Here is a 15,304-nt window from a genome sequence, read left to right as displayed (position 1 = left end):
ATATGTGCCCACAGGCAAGCAGTGGGCCCACAAGTTTCGTCTGGTCATGTGACCACTGTCTCAGAAGATGCATGAGCTCAAATGACTCAGCAAAAATTTGCTTACAGGAAATAAGAGCTTCAGAAGCAGACGCTATTAATACTGATCTAAAACACATGTGTCTGGAGCCCCAGCTCAGGTTTTCCATAACACATGCCAAGGGTCTGCAGCCTAATACTGTGCCCCAGAGGGGCTGAAGAACAACAGGCTCCCTCCCTTCCTCACTGAGGGCACTGAACAGGCCTGCAGAGCTTTGAGCCTGCACACAGAGTTGTGCCTCCCTTATCCAAAAAAATCTATCTGCCTGGATTTTCCAGATCGTGGAAATTTGTCCCTATAGACACCCAAACTTTTCAAATTAAAATTCATTTTGATAAACAGTTTCCGAAAGGAAGAACATAATCCCACTTTCCCCCCTTCTTAAGCTTTCATGAATGTTATTTGATCACTTCTGGCTGGTTCTGGGTTGACACCAGATCTATCAGTTCCTACTTTTCCCATAGGATTGCCCAACCAACTACTGCCGTTATACCAGCAGATAATAATACATACAACAACAGCAGCAGCTACCATTTATGAGCACTTCCTACGTGCACAGCACACTGAGAGGCACTCTGAATACATTATCTTACTTTGGCTTCACAACAGCCCTAAGAGGTAGATGTTATTTTTAGGTCTGAAAAACTGAAGAGCAGGGAGGTTAAGTCACTTACCCACGGTTACATGGCGAGTGAAATGATGGAGACAGGCCCTAATCCAGGTGGTCGGCTCCAGAGCCCGTACGTGGCAAACCCTTACTCTGCTGCTTCCCTCGGCACAAGTTGGCCAGAAATAACATGACTGACTTGTCTGGGGCTATCCTGGTTTTAGCACTGAAAACCCTCCATCCGGGAAAAACCACAATAGTTGGTCACCCTCACTTGAGAGCAAGAAAACACTCACCATAGCACTTGGCTCTTGGAGACCAGATGTTCCGCTGTCAGTGGTCCATCCCTAGCCGCTGAGGACAGGGAAAGAACCATTAACCAAGCAAGTCAAACCAGTAGGGCCAGACAGACACAGGGGCTCCCAAGACAGTAATAATGTCACTCTCCTTGAAAGCGGATTTTGTTCAACACAGTGAAGGTTAGAAAATTCCATGAATAAAAATCATATACTTCTTTCTTCACATCCAAAACAGGAGAATGGCTACTTACACTTACTGTGGGCAATTTTCTAAGCTAGACTGTTTATGAGGTATGTTAAAGAGCTTATCGTTTAGGCAATAAAAGATTTTTTTAAAACCTTCATTTCCAGGAAACAGCATCTTAGGAGCCACGCATTATTTAGCTTCACAGGTCAGCTGACGGAAATGTGACTCCAGTCTTGACCTGTGGACACAAGCAGGGGGAGGCTGAGGCCGGCCTGCAGTTGTGCCCCGCTGCCTGCATGGAGTCATCACAAAACTGAATGCTTCATTGAGAAGACCCTTCCTTGCAACAAGGAACCTCTTACTTCCACTGAAAAGCTGTAAGTGAAAGCCTGAGTTAACTGACATCACATTTCTAGTTTATTCCACTTGGGTTTTAGTACTCCTTCAAAACCAGTATCCTAGGCAATGTCCGTACCACTCCTGGGGCCTCCTCCTTAATCTGCCTGGTCCACTGGCCTGAGAAAAGTGGATAGGCTTTGTGACCACCTTTTCCTCAAAGACCTTTTCCCAGTATTTTGTGGCTGGGAAAGCTGAGGTCAACAGCAATCTGGCCTCCAGAATGGTGGGGTTGCTGTATTTGGAGGGTGTTGCTTCCACAGAATTCTAAGTGCTCCTTTGAGAGTCCAAGGTTAACTTCCTGGCAAAACAAAGTGGAGTGGCCTTCTGCCCTGTTTCTTGCATCTGCACAAGCCAGAACATTATCTTGGCAGGAAGACTTAATATTTTAGGGAAAGAGAAGAGGCAGAGGAAAGCTGACCACCCTAATGGCAAGATTGGTGCTGCCCTCTCTCCTGGAGCCCCTTGGCTTGTCTTGGACTTGCTATGCAGCAGTGTCCAGCAGGGACTGGACACAGAGCCATGCCCTTGGGGGTGCCCTTGAGCCTGCCCAGAGGGATTCCCAAGCTCCAAGCAGGCAGTGGGTGTTTGTTGGGGGAGCTGGGTTTACTCTTCAATGAGCTAAATGACTCCTTTAGGAATTAGAAACCAAATAGTTTGAGGCTGCCAGAAAAGATGACAAATTTGCTTTTCCTTAACGAAACCAAAAACTGTTCCTTGGAAAATTATAAAGGCGTTTTTAAAGGACATTGGGGTTCACATTTCTGTTCATTTTATTTTTCAGTTTCTTCTTAAATTTAACTTAATTTAGCTATTTAGGAAATTGCTTATTAAAACCAAAAGATCAAGATGTTTTTCTCCCTTACAGCCAAATGTGGTCTGTTTTCCTTCATGGGAAGAAGTTTTCTTTCATAGCATCTTCAGGAGGAACGTGGTCACCTCTCCTCGGTGATCTAGTGCTGCTTTGGCTCAATCTCCATAAATACTATTATTTAGTTTGTGCTTTTCCCAACTTCCACCTACCTGGCCCATTTATGGGCTTTTAAATCTTCCAGGAAATTTCTGTAAATTGCCACTGACACAATATTGAGAGCCTGTATGAACACCTTTGTACTGTGGCGGGATTCTAGGTGGACTCAGCTATGGCCCAGAGCAAAATTAGACCCTGAAACACACTGCAGAAGTCTATCTTCCCCGAGAGTGGTAAAGGGGTACCCCAATTTATGTTCTGTTCAATGACCTCAGTGTCCAAATAGAAAAACCTACTCAGACCATCTGATTTATGGGACTATAGGAAAAAACATGCTAACCAAAGACGATAGACTCAGAAATGGTAAGCCGTTTTCAAAGCAATAAAATCTGATTTCAAACTAATGAGATCACAGTAAGCTATAATTTCAGTTATTTGTGCAAGGTGTTAAGCCCCAAAGTATTGATGACATCTTGAAATTAAAAAAAAATACTGAAGTATTTTCCATCCTTCCACATGGATGTACAGAGAAAAAGCTATAAAACCCTTCTTCTTTGGCCCTTTACATTCAGTTTAAGGCAAGTTAGATACAGTTATGCTCATCGTTCAGATTCCGTATTCTCAAATTTGCGTACTCGCTAAAATTTATTTGTAATCGCAAAATGAATACGCTCTGTCCTTCCGCGGTCATTAGCAGACACGCGCAGAGGAGAAGAAAAGCTGAGTCACCCAATGCACGTATCTCTAGCTAAGGTCTGAGCAAGGAGAGGGGGACAGAACAGGGGGCTGCTCTACGCTCTCTTACTGTAAACAAGCCTTCTTTTCACAGTCTAAGAAGCGTTTTCTCACGTTTTTGTGCCTTTTTTTGGTGATTCCATTGTTTAAGGTGACTCCCAAGCACGTGCTGAAGTGCTGTCTAGTGTTCCTAATCAGAAGACAGGCTGTGATGGACAAAATACGTGTTGGATAAGCTTCGTTCAGGCATGAGGTATAATGCTGTTGTTGACCATGAGCTTAATGTTAATGAATCAGCAGTATATCATAAATAAGGTGTCTTTAAACAGAAACACATAATAGATGGTTATATATTGCTTGGATGACGAAACTTGTGATCAGAGGCTCGCAGGAATCTAACCCTGTATTTCTACCAGGAGTGATGGTTCAGTATTCACTAATTTGATGTTCACAACAACTTTATAGAACATAACTACCACGAATAATGAGAATCGACTAATTCCTCAAGCTTATAACTGCCCTTTTAAGCGAATTTAACTTATATAGTATCCCTTTGTTGCTAATGTCTGTTCACCCTCACTTATTAGGTATCTATTGTGTGGAGAACATGATGATAGGAACTTAGAGGGTCCAGAGATGACCAAAGCTAACATCTCTGCCCTCCAGAAGCTTCTGATCCAGCAGAAGAGAGAAAAATTTGGATTGATGGAGGCTAACAGCCTGAGTTAGGAATACAAACACCTTTACAGGTGTTTCCCATCACAGAATCACAATCTTCAAAACTGAAAAATCTGGTTCATTGCCCCCTCCTTCAGCGCTTTTCTCACCTGGCTTCCAGGACGCCACACTACATCCCTGGCCTATCCCTATCAGTCTCATTTGCCCCACTTTTCCTTCACTGCTAAATGTCAGGTGTCCTAGAACTCGATTCTTGGATCACATTCTTTTCTGTCTACACTCACTTCTTTGGTCACATTATCTGGCTTTCTGATTTTAAATATTAACTATACATTGGTGACAACCCCTGACCTCTAAATTCACAGATCCACCTACCTGCCTGACTTCTCCATTTGAAAGTCCAAGGGGCATGTCAAACAAAATTATCTCAAACTCCTGATACCAGCTCCTGATCTCAAACCACCCCAACCTGCTCCTTCTATAGTTTTCTTTATGTCAAATAAATGGCCACTCCATCCGTGGCGAAATTTATTTTCCAAAACCAAATCCTGCAACAAGATATCTACTCCTGCGTGCTCTTCCTACTCCCCCATCAAGAGAGGAAGTCTATTTCCCTCTGTCTGACTCTTGGCAGAACTCTGTAACCGTTTTTTTTTTTTTTTTTTTTTTTATTTATGGCTGTGTTGGGTCTTCATTTCTGTGCGAGGGCTTTCTCTAGTTGTGGCAAGCGGGGGCCACTCTTCATCGCGTTGCATGGGCCTCTCACTATCGCGGCCTCTCTTGTTGCGGAGCACAGGCTCCAGATGCGCAGGCTCAGTAGTTGTGGCTCACGGGCCTAGTTGCTCTGCGGCATGTGGGATCTTCCCAGACCAGGGCTCGAACCCGTGTCCCCTGCATTAGCAGGCAGATTCTCAACCACTGCGCCACCAGGGAAGCCCTCTGTAACCGTCTTGATGCAATAAATATGGCAGAAGTGACACAGACTTCCATGGCGAGGTCATAAAAGTTGATACAGCTTCTACCTGGCTTGCTCTCTTTTTGGGGCCACTCACCCTTGGACCTTTGCAACCCAGCCACTATGTTGTGAGGAAGCCAAGCAGCCACATGGAAAGGCCACACAGGGGTGACCCAACCTCAGCTCACAATCAGCATCAATCACTGCACATGTGAGCAAGCAAACTTTCAGATGATTTCAGCCCCCAACTTCAAGCTGCCTCAGCTGACTCAAGTGAGCAGAGACAAACTGTTGCCTCAGAGCCCAGCTCAAATTGCAGATTTGGGAGCAAAATTAATGTTGCTATTGTTTATTACGCTAAGATTGGCTTGTTATGCAGCAATAGAAACCTAAAACACTGTTCTTCGCGCTGCCCAGTCCCGAAACCCTGGAGTCACCCTTGGCCACCTCTCTGTCTCTTGTAGCCCAATTCCAACCTGTCAAAAAATTCTAACAAAATTAGAATCTGACCTCTTCTTACCACCTCCATTGCTATCAAATTTTCACCATCGTTCCTCATATGAGTTATTTCAATAGCTTCCCAACTAGTCATCCTGCTTCCATGCTTGCCCCTCTTCAATCTAATCCTCGACACAGCAGCTAAAGTGATCCTGTTAAAGTGTAAGTCGGATCATATTAACTCTCTAATCAAAAGCTCAGATGGCTTCCCATATCACTATACAACTTGCTGCCCCCTCCATAACCTTTCCGTCCTCCTTTCCTACGGTCCTCAGTCTCGGGTCCCACTGGCTCCTTCATGCTCCTCACACACACATCTGTTCCCACATGGGCCTTTGCACATGCTTCACTTCCTCACCTCCTTCAAGTCTTTACTCAAATGTCACTTTTTGGGGGAGGACTTCCCCCGCCACTCTATCCTCCTTCCCTGCTTTATTTTTCTCCATCGTACTCCTCGCCACTCACATCAGTTTAATTATTCATCTGGTTTCTCACTTGCCACCACATTCCACCACCGCCCTCACACACAGAGACCCACAGAACACAGAGGAGACTGTTAGCTCCACGGTGACAGGGATTTCTATTTACTCACTATATTGCATCCCTAGTGTCTTAAACAGTACCTGGTACCTGGTTGGCACATTGAAGGCCATTGATAAACATCTGTTGAATAAATGAATGAGATTAAATGCTTTGGTTGAAGTCATATCATCTAAGCAGCTTTGGGAGAATCTGAACCCATTTCTTTTGCTCTGGCTTTTATACCAAGTAATATAGTTTCAGCTACAATAATAGAATAAATCTATAAAGAAAATGTACTATCTTATGAAACAAGACATTCAGAAATGTTTCTAAGGTTTATTATTTCAGCAGCACAATTATGGTATCAAGGACCTAGGTTTTTTCTATCTTTCCTCTTTACATTATCTTTAATGTATGTTATGGACTGAATGTTTGTGTTCCCCTAAGATTCATAAGTTGAAACCATAACCTCCAATGTGGGGCTCTCGTGATGGGATTAATGCCCTTATAAAAAGAGGGGGAGACATGGGATCTTTCTCTCTTTGTGCACCTACCAAGGAAACACCATTTGAGGGCATAACCAGGAATAGGGCCCTCACCAAGGACCTGACCGTGGTAGCACCCTGATCTTGGACTTCTAGCCTCCAGAACTGGAAGAAATAAATATTTGTTGTTTAAGTCACCCAGCCTATGGTATTTGTTATGGTAGCCAAAGTAGACTAAGACAGTGCAGCAGATCGTATTTCACAAAGATGGCCACACCTATATATTTCTCCAGATCTAGGCAGGGGATTGTGACCATCCCAATCCAAAGAGTAAGGCAGAAGTGATGCTATATGAGGCTAGGTCACAGAAAGGATTCAGCTTCCCCTTGGCACTCTCTCTTTCAGGATGCTTGTCTGGGAACCATGTTGTGAGGAAGCTCAGGCCACACGGAGAAGCTGACATGGGGAGGAACTGAGCCTCCCCTCCAGCAGACAGCACTATCCCAGCCATATGAGTGAGGCATCTTGGAAGTGGGTCCTCCAGCCCCAGGCAAGTCTTTGGATAATTACAGCTCTAGCCAACATTAATTGCAACCTCATGAGAAACACCAAAGCCAGGACCTCTCCCAAATTCCTGGCTCACAGAAACCACTGGAAAGTAATAAATGATTGTTGTTGTTTTAAGCCACTAAGTTTCGGGGTAATTTGTTAGGGAGCATTACATAACTAATAACATTCAACACGTTGGCTTTCGTCCTTCATAGTTAAGGCGAAGCTGCTATAGCTCCTGACATCACATCATCATGTCAGAAAATGTGACAATATTCTAGGAGCAGAATTCAATTAATCTTACAATAATTATCGAGCAACCAGAATCTTCTAAATTCAAATTTGGACACAGGAAGCTCACCAAGAGCTACCAAACTGTCTGGTTTTTTATACTCTTTTCAAGCAAGGGCTATTCTAAAATATTTTAGACAATCCACATATCTTTACAACTAGCAATCTCGCTATTGAAACCCCACTGGTAGTATCCATTATGCCAATTAAAAAGCCACTGCTTTCATCAATGGAAACCTATTTCTATGCCAACTGGTAAAGCAACTGCTATTGATCAGAGATAAAGATCATGGAAGCTCTTATAGTAGCTGCTTCTGGAATACAGGCCTCCTAATTAGAATGCTGGCTTGCCACCTTAGGGTGTGAATTCCCGATTAGGGCAAATGATTGTACCTAGAGTATAATGTAAACTACATGCATGAGAGCACACTGCCTGTGAGGAAATATTTTAAAATATATTTCAGACCTTACAACACCCAGTGTGGCTCTTTTTTCTCAAGTTCATTCCTACATCCCCTCTTAAGCATCCCCTGCAAGTCTCTATATTAGTTTTCACTCACTTCTAAGGAACCAGATCCACCCAAACACAGGAATGGTTTTCTTTTCTGATACTCCCTCTAGAAGGAGCTGCAGATACCCTGTCTAGGCTCTTATATCAGCTAAATGCAAGCCCATTTCCCAAGCAAGGCAGTAATCCTTGTAGGCAGTTCAGTCCAAACCTATATTCAAGGACATAACGCTGTATTTCTTTAACTGCCTCATCACTTGCAATCAGAGTCAGTGATCCTCATTACGGGTGCAGGTAGGATTTGATCCCTTGGAGCCAACCACATTAAGGCCAGGACCGTGTTACACCTTAATGGCTGTCTTCTGGTTTTCACAGGAGACATTGAAAAATTCCCACCAAATACCTACGTTTTCCTCAGTCTCCATCTGGGGGTGGACAGGAAATGTCCTATTCTCCCAGTGGCGGAGGTCAGCTGAGGTTTATCAAGCCATGTGGATGCCTTGGCATTGCTAAGGAAAATGGAGAGGACAAAAAGCTGATCCGGCAACAGCAGGGGCTGTGAGGAGTAACCCCGGGAGACAGCCTGTATTCCAGCCCCACTTCGTGGTCTTAGACCTGCTCCTTAACTTTTCTTGGCCCCTACATTTCCTCATCTATAAAACAAACGTTTTCTAGATCCTTCTTTGCTGGATAGGCTAGTTCTAGCTACATTGGCTATTACTTCTGGACAAACCTGGCAGTGCTCCCTTCTTAGTTGTTCCCATTATTATTTCCTCCCTCTTTCCCCTCCATCTCTCCCTCTCTTCCCCTATCCTCCCCTCCTTTCCCTGTCTTTTTTTCTTTCCACATATATAGAGTATCTACTATGACCTCAGAACAGCCGCTGTCCTCCAGGAACTCATCAGCTGGTAAAATACATATCAATAATAATTACTATTATTTCAATGAGAATAAATACTAAAATGCACTAATATTTACTGGGCTCTCACCATGTGCCAGATATCATGCTATGTGCTTTTCATGCATCAGCTTCTTTAATTGAATTCTCACAGCACCTCTCTGTGGAAGGAACTGTTATTCCCCTTTGACTTTCAGAGAAGTCAAATGATGTACCTCAAGTCTGTCTTGCCCGAAAGAACTTTTTGAACAAATGAAAAACCACAGTGCAACATGATAAGTGCTATCTTAGCGGTAGGTACAAAAGCAGAAAAGCTGACAAGAAAGAGAGAAAAAGGATCTCCCCCTATGTGAATCTGGAAAGAAGGTACACTAATGGTACCTTCGAAGAGGGACCACTGAAGAATGAGGGGGACTTTACCTGATGGAGAAGGACCTGAGTGCCAGATTAGATTAACTCATAACTTAGAAAATGATAAGGAAGAAATAAAAAATGTCGCTGTCATCTAATAATATCACAATAACGGAAATTACTGGGGTTTTCTTTAGGCTAAATATTAACACAGATGTTGCACCATTTTTTTTGGCCAAAAAAAATAACCACTTCATTATTTCAATTCTTGCCTCATTTCCTCCTTTATTCTAAGTAATGCTGCCTATTTGTTGAAAGGATATGACCCTTCTCTGTTAGGTTCCTGCCTGCCCTTCCCCCAGTTTCCAGTCCGTTTGTTTGTTAGTCACGTGATTATTTTCCAGTGCTAAGTGCTTGAGCATACTTTACTTCTTAAGAAACATTCTAGAGCAGGTCAGGGAAACCCCTTCACTTTCTAGGAACACTGCAGCTACATGAAGACCTTAGGTGACTGGTTCTTCATTGAAATTCTGGCTTTGACTTACACCCAGTCACACATTCATTTCAAGTCAGAAAGTGTGGAAATGTGACTTTTTTGCTGCTCAGCACTCATGCCCTTTTCTTAGATGAAGGGAACTCAGTTTTTCTTGGAGAACCACTTCTCCCCCAGTCTCCGGCCAAGGGCTTGAGAGTAGTTACCTGCCCCAGGCCTAGCTGATCAAGGTCACAGTCATACTACCTGACTCATGCTGAGCCAGCGAGCATCACCAGCCTTGGAACTGTCACTGGTCCTCCTGGGAAAGAGAAAAATTCTTCCCACTTTGGTAACAAGCTGGTGGGATATGAACGTGGCATTACCAGCGCTTATCTTTGTCACCGCTTGAGCAGAGCCAACCTGAAAATGAAGCTAACCCAGTGTCATCTTTCTGCTCAGGCTGGTTAATGACCTTCATGGCTTTCTCCCTCCCCACACAAGAGGCTACAAGTGTCACTGCAGCTGGTCACTAGCAGAGGAGCCCCTGATAGGGGACACAGTGACCACTGATACTGCCTTTATTGAAGAGGTCAGTGCTGTCCCTCACCCTACCTTGATTCCCCACATCCTGGTAGAGATTGCATAACCTCTCCTACTACTTAAAAACCTCTCTCTTGCTTAGTATATTACAACACTGTCCTTATGCCCTGCTAAGACCTGCTAGCCCCTTCTTCATGTTCCAGGAAGTACATCTGAGCAGTCAGTCTGGAATTCTCTCCGAGCTGATATCAGCCCCTCCATCAGCAGGGTGGCACAGTCTTATGGCCAGAAGGCCTTAGACTCTCCACCTTCCCCTGAGGCCCCAGGGCCCTCATGCAGAAGAACAAGGTGCCAGGCTTCTGCCTGGATATCTGTGGCCTCAGCACGGATGTCAGCTGAGACTGCCTGCTTCTCACAAACCCCAGCCTCCAGGAGAACAAGTCGGGGTGCCTGAATGAGCCTACAAGGAGAATATCCCTTCAAACCTGCATCATTATGCAATAATGCTATTTGCTGTGTGTGATAGCCCAGCCACCTCTCAGAGCTGATCAACCAGCCTCATGTCAAACCTTATGATCTTCTGTGATGTTACCCTGATTTTCTCTGGTTCATCTGCATCTTACTGAAACTCGTGACTGCTGGTGGCCACCGGGATGTTTCTGAGTCACACTCTGCTCAGCCAGAGCATCTAAGATATTAACATACCTGGAAGGACCTCTCCCTGGCCCATTTAAGATCCTCTGGTCTTCTTGGGACACTTAGGAAAATGTCACAGCTGCAAAGTGGTCTACAAAGTCCAAGTCTACATTCCTGATACTACACCAACGCTTCCTGCTAGGAACAAACCACAAGAATAAAGGCCATTGGGTTTCCCAGCAATGCCTTATTTGTGGACATATTGCTAAACAGCCACAGCTGAACCAGAGTTTCAGGCAGGTTTCAACTAAGATTGGTTTGTATTTCCCAAGGTCACTTATAAGCCAGTTCTTGGGACTCAGATGCATTTTCAATGGATACAGTGTGACAGACTGTGCAAAGGCCTCAGGTCAAGCCATAAGTGCCTACAGTAACTGTGGTGCCAAGCGTGCTATTTCAACTCTTTCCAGTCGCTATTAATTATATAACTTCTTAAAAAGTGCATGTCAAGCTCCCATGCAGGGTTCTCAGACATGCTTCCCAGCCCTCACATCTTGGCAGCCTAAGAGAATTACCTCCACTGATCAAACATTCATTCATTCCTACAGATATTTATCTGTTTTGTACCAGGCACAGCTCTTGGTGCTACAGATACAACAATGAACAAAATGCACCCCCCAGATATTCCAAAATGGGAAAACAAGGTCACCTGCTGCTATACCGGCCAGATAATGGAGGAAGGGCCACCTAGCCGTTTCTTCAAAAATGACTAGGGTGCCCCAAAGGTAAATTTCCATTTCTACCCTTGAATGCAGAAATGCCGACTCTCAAAGTACCAGTTTTCTACCTTAACAATGTTTAGATCTAGTCTTTTTTTTTTTTTTTTTTAAACAAAATGTCCCAATAATTTAATGGCAGATCTAGAAGACAGCATTTATAGCTATTCCGGGACTCTCCAACAAAAAGCTTTACCTGGATGCACAGATATTCATAATACTGATCACGCTCAGTCGACGGCTCTGGCTTGTACACGTGGTCACGACGCCCTTCGTACAGCACAGGAGAGCACGACAGGGTGCCCGGGAGGCATCTGGACAGCACACAGCAAAAGGAAAGGCTGAACTCCCCCCACAGAACCCCATTAAAGAAAAAGTTTGTCTATTACAAAGTCACGCTTTCCATTTTTTCCGCTTTATAAGGTCAGCGATGCTGGAGGGTGTCTAGCGGAATCCGTCCTCCAGGAATGAGTGCAAAAGGGCAGCATGAGGCTCAGGGACGTCCCCTCAGTGAGCAGGTGGAAGGGCCAGCCGGAGACCTCCCATCCGTTTCGGACAAACACACGCATACAGAAAAGGATTATTGCCAGCTTGTGTACTTTCACAATGTGATTTTTGTATTTCGAAAGCTTGAATTGTCCTTGATGCTGTCGGTGTGGGTTTTGTATTCCATAATGGTGTTGGGAGGTAGGTTAAGCACTCGCCGAAGCGTATCCCGGATGTGGGCTGTGGTGGCTTGGTCACTGGCAGTCTTATTCTATATTGAAATAATGTCCTCCCGAAACCGGACAGAGACCAAAGCCCCACAGATCTCCTCCCCAACCGTGAACTGTTCCCCCAACATGGCCAGGATGAGAGTCTCCCAACAACGGGATGCCAAGCCCTTCCACAGCTGAATAATCCACTTGCCACCATTTTTATTTGCATCATCCTTCCACATGGGTTTAATTCCTTCTTTGAAGAGATGGAAGTCACTGTGGCCTGTCAGGTCCCTGGGATGTACCATGTGGCTGTAAAACCTCCAGAACTGCTCCACAGAGGCAAAGATGCCAATCTGTTTGATATTCTGTTCGTAGCTCTGTGAGCTGGTGGGACGGCCAGGGGTTCTCCTGGAGTACCAGAAAGTGTAGTTATACTGCAGGGGGTGCTCTGCTGGCCCAGGGACAACAGCCTTCCTCTTGCTGCTGCTCTGACTCTTGTCTCGTTCCGTTTTTTCCTTCTAACCATCTTTCCGTGCGCTGTTTTCTTCATTCTGATCCTGGTCCCCACTGTCGTCATCTTTCAGTGCGTCGAACTTGTTGTTCATCCTCTCGCTGCCGCCGTCGTCACTGCCTCACCTAGATCTGGTCTTTACATCCCTTTTTCACCTTTGGCTGTTGACCCTTAAATAAACTAGAAGCAAATCATCGAACTAAGAAATATTCCTTCTTCTTCCATGTGTCAGAGAAGATCCTGGGAGATACACTGAGTCTCAGTGAGCTTGACTGGCTTGAGGGCTTCAGGTTCCTTGGGAATTATGAAGGGGCAAGGGTGGGGAAGGGGAAGAGCAGGGAGGGGTGGCGACGCTCCTCACACCAGTGGAACCACCAGACCAGGGGATTTCCAGCCAGTCCAGATAGTAAGAAGGAAATGGCATTCTTCTTCTTCCCCACTGCGCTGGGAAAACCTTCTGGGTGGAATCCTCTGGACTCTAGCTCTCTAAGCTTTGCTCACTTCCTTATATAACTCAGCATCCCTCTAGAAAACTAACTGCAGAATGGAGCTTACATATTTACCCAGCTCTTTACTCCTTCTCATTTATTCACTCAGAGCACTCAAAGTGTTCCTAAATTTAAAGGAATATTGATAATTTTCAAGTGCTCATTGCTCCTTATAAAGTGGTCCTATGGGTATATCCTCCCACCACGTTTAATGGGGTTTTTTTTGCAATTGGTTTTAAAAACAAAACCAAAAAAACCAACCCATTTCCTTACAGAGAGAAAAACAAACTCCAAGAATAACAAATCTCTGTGACACTTTGTAGCTTCTCCGTTTCCTTCTTAATAGGTTTACAACTTGCATTGACCTTTTTTGGTTTTTTTGATTTGCAAAATATCCACAATAAAAACCAGTGACTTCCCAAAGGCATCATTAGATCATGAGCTTCCTTAGAACAGAGAGTGTCTTTAGTTCTATTGAGGAGTGTATGATGAAGGGCAAACAAAAAGTAATAACAAAATAAAATCCACCAGTTATACAGATATCGCTCAAAAACTGGCCCAGGCTTTCACGACTAGGGTGTCACATTTTTCTGTTGACCTGACACCAGAAAAAGCAAAGCAATCTTCTGAAGACATGGACAAAATGTTTCTAGAGTATGTCTGTTTAAGATTATGGGAGGGGAAAATTATACTTGTTTTATTTGGCAATAATAATTCGACCTAGACGTGTGTAGAGGATAAAAAAATTCCTTCTCCACAACTTTTATTCCCATAGAGAGTGAATTCTCAAAGGTCACTAGAATGAGTTCAGAGACTTGGTGCTGGTAAACAGCATGCCTCTTCCTCCCCGGAACAAGTGCAGCTGTGTTCCAAACCCCAGCACCAGAAACTTGAGGCCATGTGCCAACCCATCACACCAGAGTCCCGTCCATCCTCATTGCTGCAGGTCGTGGTGACAAACATTGAGAGGGCAAGTGGAGGTGGCTGGATCTCCTCTGCTTCTTTTTCACCCCTCTATGGGGATAGTGGAGGTGAAAACGTGAACAAGTGTTCTGCTGTCCCCGTTAGGAGTCTGAGCGTGGAGAACAGAAGCCCAGCATCTGGCAGGAGATGGCAGCTCAGTGGCCTTTATCCCTGGGAGCCCTCCTGCCATGTCTTCAGACATTTCTGGATTGGAGGGCTTACAGTCAGCCAATTTGACTCCACGTTCTGCAACACTCTACCTTATGACTTTGGACAAGCCACTGAGTCTCACTCTTCTCATTCATAAAATTGGGAATAATATAATTTCACCACTTAGGGCTGAGCACTGAATGAGTTAATAGGAGCACCATAACTGACACATAGAAAGCAGGCCACAGTGGTAGCTAATATTCCAAGGGATGTTACTTGGATTTTTCTTATGTGAAACTACAAAGCCTGTACTTTCTTCCCCACCTTAGAGATGATGCTTTTCCATTTAAGCCCAAAAGATCCAGTACTGGTGATGCCCTGTACTCAGCATGATGGCCAGCAGGGGAATTCCAGCCTCTGTGTGAAGTGCTGTGCTAGAGCCTGAAAACAAGCTTGGTTTGTTTTTTCTATTCAAGAATGAATGATATCACTGCCCCATTCCTTGAAAAGCGAATGTGGAAGTCATGGCGGATGCCTTGCAGTGTTTCCCCACACACTTCTAGTGCATTTCCTGCAAGCTGACATGACAACCCCCAGCAAATAAAAAGTTAGGCTACACTTTTCCTAAGTATCATCTGCATAAAGACCACTGTGCTGCAACAGTCAGCTCTACCCACCACCAGAGCCTCCCATCAAGCCTCTTAGATAGCCTCAACCACCAGAGAGCAGACAACAGAAGCAAGAAAAACTACAATCCTGCAGCCTGTGGACCAAAAACCACAGTTACAGAAAGATAGAGAAGATGAAAAGGCAGAGGGCTATGTACCAGATGAAGGAACAAGAAAAAACCCCAGAAAAACAATTAAATGAAGTGGAGATAGGCTACCTTCCAGAGAAAGAATTCAGAATAATGATAGTGAAGATGATCCAGGACCTCGGAATAAGAATGGAGGCAAAGATTGAGAAGATGCAAGAAATGATTAACAAAGACCTGGAAGAATTAAAGAACAAACAAACAGAGATGACCAATACAATAACTGAAATGAAAACTACACTA

At 44.4% G+C, this 15,304-nt stretch overlaps 1 long non-coding RNA gene and 1 pseudogene across 8 annotated transcripts in view; both read right to left on the bottom strand.

Annotated features, from left to right (window-relative positions):
- LOC309636506 overlaps nucleotides 1-15,304 on the bottom strand; it is a 147,857-nt gene that overhangs the window by 77,438 nt on the left and 55,115 nt on the right. For 6 of the 7 annotated variants that reach the window (XR_014250030.1, XR_014250031.1, XR_014250032.1 and 3 more), the window contains exon 3: nucleotides 982-1,039. This is a non-coding gene — a long non-coding RNA (uncharacterized lncRNA). Of the gene's footprint in view, nucleotides 1-752; nucleotides 845-981; nucleotides 1,040-15,304 lie in introns of all 7 variants that reach the window. The other variant, XR_014250029.1, reaches the window with a different exon arrangement.
- Nucleotides 9,575-14,220, bottom strand: LOC309668498 (eukaryotic translation initiation factor 4E type 2 pseudogene; annotated as a pseudogene). The gene has a single exon. The product of its transcript is annotated as a eukaryotic translation initiation factor 4E type 2 pseudogene (transcript).

The sequence above is a fragment of the Balaenoptera physalus genome (genome assembly GCF_965194825.1).
Source record: "Balaenoptera physalus genome assembly, chromosome: 1".
Taxonomy (NCBI): Eukaryota; Metazoa; Chordata; class Mammalia; order Artiodactyla; family Balaenopteridae; genus Balaenoptera; species Balaenoptera physalus.
Note: the sequence above shows the minus strand (reverse complement) of the source record. Positions and strands in the feature narration are given on the sequence as shown.